General features: G+C 39.4%; 1 protein-coding gene across 2 annotated transcripts in view; it reads right to left on the reverse strand.

The window, feature by feature from the left end:
• Positions 1-13,298, reverse strand: part of STX18 (syntaxin 18) — a 117,859-nt gene that overhangs the window by 72,575 nt on the left and 31,986 nt on the right. The window contains exon 1 of one of the 2 annotated variants that reach the window (XM_082728540.1): positions 2,450-2,551. The exons of the other annotated variant lie outside the window; for it this stretch is intronic. The gene's annotated coding sequence lies outside the window, so the exon portion shown is untranslated. Of the gene's footprint in view, positions 1-2,449; positions 2,552-13,298 lie in introns of those variants that run through there. 2 annotated transcript variants of the gene reach the window in all.

A 13,298-nucleotide genomic window follows, 5' to 3' on the forward strand; every position in this document is an offset into this window, starting at 1 on the left:
TACACAGAACTGAATTCCATAAACCCAGCATGTCAGCAGCACGGTTTCTGAGGATTGTGGCTGGGCCTGCCAGCCCAGATCCATGACGACCCAGACGGGCTGTAGGAATGCATGATCACAGGCAATGGCCCAGACTCCCTCTCAGGCTCCACAAAGCCGGGGAGATGTGAAGACATGATACTCCCCCCATCTCCCCAGTATCCACACAAGAAAGCCTCTTTGGTGCAGGTTTAGGATAGTGTGACCTCCAATTTAGCTCTGAAGCTCAGGCAGAATTGCCAGGATTATGGGACAAAATGCCAGCATACAGCACAGACTTCCAGTTTCTAAGATGTTAACAATGCACGGTCAATGAAGCAAAACAGGGGGTGGGAGGCGAAGGGGAGGCACTAAGGAAAACTAGGAAAAAAGTCACCATTCAACTTACTCAGCATTGACTCATCGGGCCCCAGAGCCAGAACTGGTGCTTTACTATTCTGTGAGGAATACCAACAGCATCGACAGACAACTGAACATCTATTCCCTCACTCACTGCCTCAGAGAACACTCGGCACCAGGCGATGTGGCACTGTCCTACAAGTATGAACTCACTGAATTCTCATAAACAACGTTATGACGTAAATAGTATTCTTATTCCCATTTTACACATGAGGAAACTGAGGCACAGAGTTAAATGCTGTGCCCAAAGGCACTCAGCTAACAGGTAGCATAGCTGGATTAAAACCCCGTTAATCTGACTCCAGAATCTTCACTTTTAAGGACTGCCTATTACATGCTACAACTTATAAAATCTGCCAAGAAGATATGTCCACTGGTCACCAGAACCACCTTGTCATACCATCCTGAGATAAATCTACTGTGCCTAGAAGGAAATCTGTATGGACCCTGCTGAGTTAAACTAAGATTAACTTTATCTTCTAGACACAAGAATATAGGAAGACAATATACCATCACAGCCGGAGAGCCGATTTCTAAGTGTTTCCATGTGAAGGTATAGGATAGGAGTCAAAGAGAGGTATGACTACTAATTACTGGACATGGACAGATGCTGTGGGAATTTCTACTTACTAAAGAAGTCACCTAAAACTTTAATGACAATATTAACAAGGAAAATCTAACTTAACTCTCGTTCCACAGAACCCCAGTGCACACTTTGTTACCGTAAACTACAACTCATTTATAAATGTCTTCTCTGGAAGTGTTTTTTTTCTTTTTGAAGAACAAAAAGTGGAGGGAACCACTTGCAGAAAATAGAAAAACAAGCAGATTCGAAGTGACTTTTCTACTTGCTTGCAAAGTAAGAGTGGATAACAAGCCCAATAATGATAATGAACCCCACGCAATGAGGACACCACCGCCGATCCATCAGCAAGGTTTCCCTCCTAGACTTGCTGTGCTTTGAAACACCTCCTCTCACCCGTTCTGGCATCTTCCATCCTCGGCACAATGACTGGCACACAGTCCCAGTCGTCCATCAATATTTACTGACTTACTAAACAGAAGAAAGTACATGTGTTTGGGCCATTTGTGTCACTGGTCCAAACCAAAATCAAAGACTTCATAATCTCTCCAAGAAATATAGTTCTGTGATGTTAATTCATGGTAAATAACACCATTGTTAGGACAAAACAATCAGTTATAAAACACAGGCAGTCAGGACATTTAGGGAGGATAATAAGAACAATTAGCTTATATCCAAAGAGGTATAAATTAGTATTCCAAAATACTAGGCGAGTAGCAAAGCATTTTTAATTTTAAGAAAAAGATCTTGGTTTCATAGTAGATGAAAAAAAAAAGGAGAAAAAGATGGGGGGGGATGAGAGACTCTAAAAGCTGGGGAGACTGAAACCTCTCTCTTTGAGGGCCTCTGAGTTAAAACATCATCTGTTTCCAAGGCTTAGGGCTATTTTTGCAAGAAGACAGAAAGCTCACCTAGACAGCATATTCCAGCTCTAGAATTCCTGCATTATAGCATTCAAATCAAAATACACAACTAGGCTGAACAGCCAAATGAATTAAAAAGGTGCCACTTCTTAGCCAGGGGACAATTTCAGGCTATCCTGAGTTTACATAAAACAAACATTTCAAAAATTTACCCCAGTGCCTAACAAACTCTCCTTAAAAGATCTTTTCTTTTAAATTAAAAACAGTAGCTTTATTAATGCACAACCCATTTCAAATTTGAAACACAACTCTAAGCCATACCTTGTTGAATGGAAAGCCATAATTGTAATGTGGAATGAGACCAACTGAAATCAATGTAAGATATCTGAAGTAAGTAAATACTTTTTTTTCCTAGGGGGTAGTATGAAACGTATGAAATTACAGTAGTAAGAAGTTATTAATTTGAAATTATAAAGTGGAATTGAAGACTTCAAAATATTCATAGATTTTTTTCAAAGAATTTTGAAAGCAAAGAAAACCATATCATTCTCTGGAAAAGCCTTACCTTTTAGTAAAACAACACTCAGTGTGCACAGTTGCTTGACCATGTCCTGCAAAGCAACAGCAACATGGATCCCACCAAGCCCGGCACTGTTTAGAGTTGGGTTTGGAGGTTCACAGGTATTATTACACTGATTGGCTTCTACACAAACATCCATTATTTAATAGCTAATCCGATTTAATTATTAAACCTGAGCCAGGTGAGAACAGGAACTGTGTCAAGTTACCTGTAAAACAGAATACTGTGCCAAGCAGATTTATGGAAATTCCAACAAACAATCAGTAGGCAAAGAATCACAAACAGCAGAACGTCACCTCCAAGTCAGAATAACTAACTACTGGGCACTCAAAAATGTTTGCTAGATGAAAGACTAAAGTAATGTTAGTTCGATGGGGAAAATGGCCTGTTAAGTTTATTTTCTCCCACTAAAATGACTGATTAAAACAGCAGCTACTCGTGGAGTTCACCCCACTGCCCACAGTCCAGATGGGTCACTGTTCCCCACCATTAGGATCCATGCCTAATGGGGCGAGGAAGAGCTGTGTGTGACTTATCTGAGCACAAGCATCAGTGACTGTGTATCTATGATCCTATCCTCAGAGGGATTTTAAAGTAGGTTCTTCATCACCTGGTATTACAAGAAAAAAAAATCTTGCCTCTTCAACTATATTTTAAATTTCCTTTATAATAACTTTATTTTCTGCTTTTTGTGAAAAATGCAAAATATAAAGAAGAAAAAAAAATCAACCCATCATAACACCATAATCCAGAAATAAGCTTTTACCGCTTAGATGCATTAGGACTCATTTTATGCACATATCCTTTAATAGAACTGAAATCTTCTTATATATACAATTCTATACTCTTAATTTAATTGATACCATAATGAGAACTTCCCCATGTAATTAAAAATTCTTCTAAAAATTACTTTCATGGCTATATAACATTTCATTGTTAAAATTCATTGTAATTTGATGGTTTCTCTACTGCTAAATGGCTAACTTGTTTCCTCTAATTTTTCACAGGGATAATTTATGCTGTAATGAACATCTTTTTGCTAAACCATACCAAAGTATTTTTGTATACTGAATCTTTAGCAATTTAGTATTGCTAAATCTTCTAGTAATTCTTTAAGGTAAAGTCTTAAAAGAGGAACCACAAGATCAAAAATTACTAACAGGGACGCCTGGGTGGCTCAGTTGGTTAAGCAGCTGCCTCCGCTCAGGTTATGATCCCAGCGTCCTGGGATCGAGTCCCACATCGGGCTCCTTGCTCAGCAGGGAGCCTGCTTCTCCCTCTGCCTCTGCCTGCCATTCTGTCTGCCTGTGCTCGCTCTCTCCCCCCACCCCCCAATAAATAAATAAAATCTTAAAAAAAAAAAATTACCAACAGCTTTAAATCTCGGCATATACCACCAAACTGTATCCTAGACCGAAGACAGCCTCTGCCTCCTGCGGCACCCCAGCCCCAAGCACAAATCAGTGCTGTGGTGCTGCCCAGAGTGCCCTCTCTTCCACGATTTAAAACAGTCCACAACCTGATTAACCTAATATCACTAAACCCAATTTTTTTTTGCCTCAGGTTAATGAAAAATTTCTTCTCTCTCTCTCTTTTTTTTTTTAAGAACAGAGTAGCATTCATTTCCTAATGATAATTTTCTACACCACAGGGCAGAGTGAGACTTCAGTCTCCTCATCTGGAAAGCGAGGACAGTCAGGCTGCACGAACCCCGAGACTGTGCTGATTCTACCGTCTGAAGATCTTCTCTGTCGTTGCACAGACACCATGTGCGCTGGGGTTCACAGGACACTGACACAGGAAAAGAATGTAACTTAGTCACTCAAAACCGTTCAGCTGTTACTCATCTTGTTTTTCCTGGAGCAAATCATGAACAATAACTCCGCAAATTGGAAATACATAAATACAACTGCCATCCGTTTTATAAAAAGAAAGATAACATTTACTTCCGGTATTTAAATTCATAACCTAGTTTCTGATTCTCAATTCAGGCTCTATAAAACTAGATGCAACAGCTGGAAATTCTGACTCAAAATTATGACTTTGCAGCAAACCAGATGCAATATCGAAGATAAGGTTTCCTGGAGAAGTACAGCATTTTTAGAGGCAATCGAAAACCTGCATTAAATTTTCTGCAGAAAAACAGAAACCTCCAGAATACTCCTAAGCATTTAGAACCTGCACAGTAACAGAAAGACAAAGCTGCCAATCTGCAGTTCACATCTCTTAACAGCCACACAGCATATTTACCTGATGCACGCACACAGAGCTCTATTACACTCTCGGTTATAACGTGCCTACAAGTACCTACCAAATAGCTCAAAATCACTGTTGGCAAAAAGAAAACAAATAACACTAATTTTTTTAATCCTATGAAAATTACATTAGGATAAAAAGTACCAAAAATACCCTAAACATTATTTTAGCAGCAAACTCAAGCAGACCCGTTACTTGAAAAACAGTAAAAAAGTTACCTAAAACAACGTAACTAGGAAAAGAGAAAAACAAATCAGGGAAAGTGACATTATTATTAAGTCAGCAAGATAGCTACCAAGTCAAAAACTTCACTTGTAAAAAAAAAAAAACCACAAAAAACCCCATTTTTATTCTTGAAACTTAAAAATTAATTTCATAGCATATAATGCTGTTGGGGGACAAAAACATTTTCCCTTTTATATCTTTTCAAAGGAAGCTGAAATGGTTAGTAGATTTGGAGTGAAGTTTTACCCAAGAATTTTAACGTCTGCCCTTGGATCTTAGTAAAAAAAAAAAAAAAAATACTGAGTTCTTATTAGATGCCTTGAGTTGAGAAAAAGGACACAGCTCTTTGCACTCTTGTTGGGTGCTCGGGTGCATAGCGGGGGCAGGCACCCCTGGGGGTGCAGGGTGACTTGTGAAGGTGCACCTGGCTTGCACACTTTTAAGGGGATTGATGTCCAGGTCTTCCACCTCCATAAACGCCCCCATCCTGAAGCGGCTCTGCCTGGGAATCTGCTGAAACCCATAGCCCACTGGCTCTACTTTCCCACAGGCCCTTAACAAGCACCTCACCCACTTCGTAAGAGGAGGGAATGCAGCCCTCCCCACACCCGAATCTTACCATGGGGCACCATCCTGGGTGCCCAAACCTCTAACAAAGGAACACTTGGAAATCCCAGCTGAGATGACAGAGGGGACGGCTCCTGACTGCACAACAAACCCCCTCCCATGTCTACAAGGCATCCTTTTTTTTCACTTATTAAAAGAATGAAGGATCGAACAGTTGCCACCAGATAGATTCTTTTTAGAGTTTTGATGGCAGTTTTGGATGTAACTCAGAGGAAGTTCAAAGAACTGAGAGGAGTGGCTGTGCTCTAACAAACTCCTTCCATTCTTGTCCACATGTTGATGCAAACAAGGTTTCTTACCTCTTGTGTTACAGGAAATGAAAACTAAGAACGCAGTTGCTATTGAACATGGTCGGATTCTAGAAAAAAGCAATATTCACTCACTTGCACATGATCTGGTTAGGGGGGAAAAAAATCCATTGCCTTAAAAGGTTTTCTGAATGAAATGGCTTTTTTTGTTTTAATCCGTATACACTAATAACAATCACAAAGGTAACTCAACAGAGAACAATTCAGCGTCTTGGTCACAGCTGGATATTTTTTTAAAAATTAAGTTTCAATTTGCATACCCATTTTTATTGCAGAGATATATAAGAGAATGAGCAATAAAAGGTTTTCAAGCATAAGCAGAGATAGGGTAATATTATGTGGGGGAAGTGAAGTGAAAATACAAATTCGAGGAGAGAAAGAAAGGTTGTGAAATTTATAACTATAATAAAGTTTTTTCACGGATTCTTTTCAACAAATGATGGGTAAGTTCAAATACAGTATTTAGATTCTGTGGGATACATTTAAATGAGTAATCAAAAGTTTCACTTTAAAATGTCAAGTTTTATAGTATCCTGGAAATTATATCCTTCGCAACTATTTAAACTTAGAATGAAAAATTATAGATGTCACAATATAAACATATGTGTTTATACATAAACATATTTATGTGTGAAAGGTTACCTAGTTTTTTCAAAGTTCTTTTAAGGATAAATGAGCGAAAATGTTTAAAGGTCCCTGGTTTATGGTCTGGTGGGGTGAAAAAGACTTAACATGTATAATTACAGATACTCAAAGTTCTGTGAAGCAAAAACAGACGGAGACTATAGCCATGAAACAGAGGTGCCCAACCTAGTCTGGGGGAAGGGCTAAGAAAAGTAAGCCTCAGGAGGATAAGTGTTGTGCCCTTCTTATTCATTCTTATATTCCATGGGTCTAGAATAAATGACTGAAGGTGATGTTTGAGCTAAGAAGTAAATAAAAATAAGGGGTTGACCTGGCAAAGACAGTTTCAGATAGAGGCAATAGCACAAGTAAAGGCTATGAGACAGAGAACATGAAATGTTTGAGGAACCAAACTGGACCATGCCATGCATTACAATCTCTATTAGAGATTTTCTTTTTCCTAAAGAGGTAACTGGAAGGAAACATTTTAATCAGGGAAATGACCTAATCAGGTTTACTTTTTATATATTTATTATCTCTCAGGGGGAAAAAAAAAATCTGTTGCTAATCAGGAAGAAGAAGGAAATCATTCATTCATCCATCAAGCATTAACTGTGCATCTGTTTTGTGCCAGATACTATATTGGGCACTGAAGATACAGGAGTAAACAGATAATGAAGCCCTGGTAGAACGTGCAACCCATCAACAAGCATTTATGTTGAGAGAGAGAAAAGAGAAGGTACTTGGGAGACTAAGAGAAAACATGTATTTGCTAATCACCTATCTGCAAAGGACCTGTCCCCACAATATATAAAGAACTCTCAAACCTAACACTAAGAAAACAATACTCAGTTTTAGAATGGGCAAAAGACTGGCACAGACACCTCACTGAAGATGGCGAATGGGCATGTGAAAGATGTTCTGCATCTTTAGCCATTAGGGAAATGCAGATTAACATGAAATATCACTACATACTTATGAAAATTGCTAAAATAAAAAACGCTCACAATAACAAGTATTAGTGAGGATTCAGAGTACCTATAACTCCCACATTTGCTGGTCATGATACAAAGTGGTATAGCCACTGTGGAAAATAAGTCAGCAGTTAATTTTTTTTAATAGTACCTTGGCCTGAGATAGAATTTATACAGCATATAATTTACCTATTTAAAGTGTGCTAATCAATGGTTTCTAGTATAGTTACAAGTTGTACAACCATCACCCCAATAAATTTTAGAACATTTTCATCACCCCCAAACCCCATATCCAGTAACAGTCACCCCCCATACCTCCCCAAACTCTTCCAGCCCTAGGCAACTAATCTACTTTCTCTATGTCCACCTGTCTATGTTGATATGGATCTACCTCTTCTGGACATTTCATATTGATGGAATCATACAATATGTGGCCCTTTGTGACCAGCTTCTTTCACCTAATGTGTTTTCAAAGTTCATCTGTGTTGTAGTATCAATACTTCATTTCTTTTCCTTGCCAAATAATACCAGTTGTATGACTATATCACACTTTATTTATCCATTCATCAGTTGATGGACATTTGGATTATTTTCACTTTTTGATCATTATAAGTAATGTGGCTAAGAACATTTGCACAGAGGTATTTTTTATAACACTAAGTATATACTTCCCATATAACCTAGCAATCCCACTCATGGGTATTTGCCCTAGAAAAATGAAGATTTATGACCACCCAATACAAATATTTGTAGCAGCCCTTTCCATAATTGCCAAAAACAAGAAACAACCCAAAAGTCCTTTAAGAGGTGACAGATGGATGGACAGATTTGATATATCCATATCAAATACCACTCAGTAATAAAAGGAACTATTGACAGATACACACACATCCAGAGTGAATCTCAAAAGCACTGTGCTAGCTACAAGAAGTCCCCAAAAGATTCCTATATGATTCCACTTACATAACGTTCTTGCAAACACAAAACTATAGCAAGGAAGGCCAGGTAGGGGAGGGGTAGGAAGACAGGTGTGGCTACAAAGGGATAACATGAGACAGATTTTGGGGAGTGATGAAACCATTCTGGATCCTGATTATGCAATGGTTACACCAAGTGTGTGTATATGTATGTATGTATGTATGTATGTGTGTGTAGGTATGTGTGAGAATGTATAACGTTAAAATCCATAGAAATGTACAGCAGAAAGGTCAATTTTACTGTATGTTAATTTTAAAACAAAACTACGGTTAAGAAAAAAAAGAAGCTAACTGGGAAGACAGACACGGATCCTCCCAGCACCTTATGCTCCAGTCTTGGAAAGGAAGCATTCCTTATTTACTGCATGCTTATCACCCACAAGTCACCGTGTCAGAGAGCTGATGTCAGAACAAATGATTCTGGCCCCCCAAACCCAGAGGTACAAAGTCTTCCGAGTCCAAATGTAGGGGGTTTGTTCACGTAAATACAAGCCCCCCTCCCCCCGTGGTTGCTTGGGAAAATTATGAGCCATCATTAAATCAATCAGTCATGACTAAAACCCCTCCTAGAGTACAGGACATAGAAATACTGAGCTGAAAAGCACCTGCTTTAGGGCTTTCAACTTGGGGCTCATATCCCAAACCACTGCTGTTTTGTTTTTGTTTTCTGTGTGTTCACAATGTCCTAACAGTCTATCAGGTGGGCCACACCACACTTCCATTTTAAAGCTGCTCTGGAAGAAAACCACCTCTCTTTAGATCACCCCTTCTTGCCTCTGGGTTATGCTATGTAGCCTGTATTTAACTTTAGATGATACCAAACATAACTTCCAGAGTTGAAAATCCAGGGTTTTATTTGGGTTGCAGTCAGAAGCACAAAGAAACGTCACTTTAATTACACAGGTTTTACATATATAAAGTTTATTACTTTAAAGCAAATACTGAATCCAAAACTTCAGGAGGCCCATGAGTAGTACATCCCAAAATGTCAGGATCATTATTCTGAAGTCAATAAGAAGGAGCTGGTTTGTAGCAAAAACTGAATTGAACATGGGAGCCAAAAGACCTCAGTTTGAATGATGACAAACTTTGCTTACAATAGGGCCAGGTTCCAAACAGCTGATAAACAAGCACATAATATGTTAAAAATAACACATAATATAAACAGAAAATATTAATAAGGTGTGCTAAATGGTGAGGAACATTATGGGGGATGGGGAGAAAAAGTAGAAGTGAAGGGAAATCCAGGTAGAGCGTGGTAAAAATCCGGGTGAAGTGTGGGGAAAGAGGTGACTTGCAATTTTAAATGGGGAAGTCAGGATGGCCTCTTTGAAAAGATGATGTGTAAGGACATGTTTGAAGGAGGAGAGATAAGAGTTAGCGAGACAGAGATCTAGGGGAAAACATTCCAAGTAGAGGGGGCAAGGCCCCTAAAGTCCCATAAAGGCCCAAAGACAGAATTCCTAGCATGTGTCTACTGGAAATCTCCAAGCAGAGATGCCAGGCAGGGAGTCAAACAGAAAGTTAGAAAGGGAAGTCTAAGCTAGAAAAAAACTGGGGAGTTACTGGGATTCCGATAATAGAGCTGCAGGGCTGGATGAGATCACCATTCAATCATTCTTTGAACAAATATTTAGTGAGTGCCTGTGTGTCAACTCCGTGGTGTAAAGAGGGAAAAGAGACAGACAGAAAGAGAAACTCAGCCTCACAGAACACCTTATGGTTCAATTCTAGTTTAACCAGAGCAATGGGGGGAACACAGGGGAAAGAAACTGAGATAATAAAGAAAGTTAAATAAAAGATTTAGTGTAAAATGTAGGTAATCCTAAATCAGATTCGTAATCTAGGTGATGAGCTGCAGGGCTACACTCCATGTCTCCGATCATCACTGACACTCTGTTCATCAACCTGCTCTTTGAGAAATTCAGGAACAAGAGTCAGAAGATGAATCAGAGGTACCTTCCTTCCAATCTGTTTCAAAGAGGAATTTTGCCTGCCCAGCCCATGTTCATGCAGATGCTGGCTATTCCTTGTATCAGCAATGCACATCAGGGCTGTTATATAACAGTGTTAGTTTTTTGTTCTACACAGCTGAACATTTTATTTTAATCATAGCTATTCATAAAAATGAGTATTTCATCCCCCCATATGTGACAGATATCTTAGGGAGGGCAGCATAATTTTGATGCAATACTAACAGTGACTCATAAATAGGCTTTGCTTCAAAAGTTCTACAGTTTGGAATATATGTTTTTTGGACAACCAAGAGAGCCAACAAATGTCCATTTGAACCCGTGTGGCAGGTGAATTAACAGTCCCTTAAAACCTGGGGGATGGCATGTCTGTATATTAGGTCAGCTGTGTGCTAGAAAATCTTAAATATTGGACTGAAATGTGTGCTAACACCCGAACACCACCCAAGATTAGTTTATGTGCACTGCCAGGTTAGCTGAGGTTCTCTTGAACAGAAATTAATTCTAGCTAGGTTTCAAAAGGAGGGGAGAAGTACTGAATGGATAGTAAGGTTATTCAACATATTTGAGAGATGGACTAAAATTCAGTGTTTATCAACTTAAGCTCCACTGACATTCTGAGCCAAATAATTCTACGTTCTAGGGGAGCTATCCCAGACATCGCAGAATGGCTCAGCAGCATCACTGCTCTCTACCCACCCAGATGCCAGCTGCAGCCCCCAAGCTGTGATGACCAAAAACATCTCCAGATAAAGCCAAATAACCCCAGAGGAGGTAGAACTGTCCCCAGCTAAGAAGTCTGGTTGAATGAATAAAACACCAGGAGGAGAGCAACAACAGAGATGGGCCTCTGAAACCACTGGAAACCAAGACTGGAAACTCCTCCAGAATGCCCGACTTTGAATTCCTTTTTCTCTGTATTTTAGCTGTTGAGTCCCAGCAATGGAAACATGGCCACCAATAGCTCTTGACTTTTGTTTGTTAAAGTCTAGGCCTCTGAACAAAGAAGAAGTCTTTTTCCTAATTCCAATTTTTAAAGACTCCTAGGGAAGGGTTCTGATTATTCGGATTTGAAGGTGGAATCTGCCCCTGGTCTGGGACCTGGAGGGAGATGTTGTCAGGAAACACAGCAGCTTTTGCTGAAACCACCAGCTTTAAGTCAGATGAAGAGCAAGAAGGTGCTATTGTCGATAAAAGGCTGGTTTGGGGACAAAGAAAAAAATAACAGGTAGGTACCACAACCATTCAATATTGGCTCATAAGCATAACCACTGCAAATAGCCAGGACATCAACAGTTCTCCACAATGCTGAAGTGGATTTGTTTTTCTATATTTTGGGCATGTTTGCAAATAAGATTCTCTGGGAAACATTTGAGTCAACTGGGAGACCACTATTAATTTCTGGATAAGTGGGCAAGCAGAGTCCATTAGTACCTATTCTACACTTGGCTGTTTTGTCACTGGTGTATTTTAAAGTGAATTTCTGGATGGCACATTTAAGTAATCCACAGATGAAATCTGGGAATATTATAATATTATTGCCCACAGTCAGACATGACAAAGGACTGACAATTGGTATGCTTTGTGGGCTACTAACAAAATATACTTTCAACATGTGACTCTGCCTAAGTCAATGGAAGACCATAATTGGACAACCATTGCCCAATTTGTGGGCTAACATAAAACCAAATGTTTGCCTTGAAACCTTCCAATTGGATTCAAGAAAAAAAAATCCAGGAATATGATAATATAAAAAGTCCAGAAATATGATAATCAAAAGGACATGAATGCATTCAATTCAGAATTTAATGAAGAAAACAGTCTTAAGCTAAAATTTTTTAAGATCATCCCAAAAATGAAGAGGAGACGGGATAGAGGAAATCCTTCCGGCTTCTCTCATTAGCAATTCCCAAAAATTATGTTCTGTATTAATTCAAGAAACACCTGTTCCTTGAGAGGGACAGAAAGAGGGTGCACTCTGGCCTGGTTCATAGGACAGAACTCTTAAGCCTATAGAAGTAAGCTCAAACACCTGCTTATCACCTTCTCCCAGAAGATGCACCCTGTTATTGGGTCAGGAACCCATCATAATCAAAGAAAGGACAGAGAAAACAGTCTGAAGCAAGAGATGAATCCCCTTGGTCAGCTTTGTGGGACCTGGGCCTAACAGTCACAGCACTCTTTGTTCTTGTATCTGTGTTATAGTTGGTCTTAGGGGCTACACACCCCAGTAAGCAACACAAAGAAACAGTATTTTCAAAGTCAACCACTCGGTTACTTAAATATGGCACCCCGGAAATCTCTAAAACCCCAATGTTACTACAAATCCCATTCCTCTGTTTTAAACAGACACCCAACAGAAAGAAACAACCAAGATTCTCCACCCTCTGGTGGGGTAAAGGTGAACCCTGCTCCCAGATTCACTGAAAAGCCAGAGGCTGGGACATCTTCTTGCTAATGCACTAATAACGTGCTAGTTGGCAGTCATTAAATGACTACAAACTCCTATCTTTCCTTATAAAGGACTGATATTCACTTACTGCTCTTACAAATGCTGTGATTTCTTTCCACCTTGCATGGAGAAAACCATGCAAATATGTAAGAGTAAATATTGGAGGAAGAACTGTAAGATTTCACCTCCCACTGAGGGGGAGAACCCAGCCTAAAGGAGACATGATGGTAACCCCTCAGACTTCGAAAACCATGAGGCCAGGACCTGTACACTAGGACTTCATGCATAAGGCAGCACCCTGAAAGTGTTCAGTAACTGCATACCAAGTGATTATTTTTGCAAGGCTTCTTTATGAGTCAGAAAGCCTTGGAGATACACAAATCAGAGAAATGTTTCTCAAACTTCTCATTGCAGATGG

Source organism: Mustela nivalis (assembly GCF_964662115.1).
Source record: "Mustela nivalis genome assembly, chromosome: 4".
Classification (NCBI taxonomy): Eukaryota; Metazoa; Chordata; class Mammalia; order Carnivora; family Mustelidae; genus Mustela; species Mustela nivalis.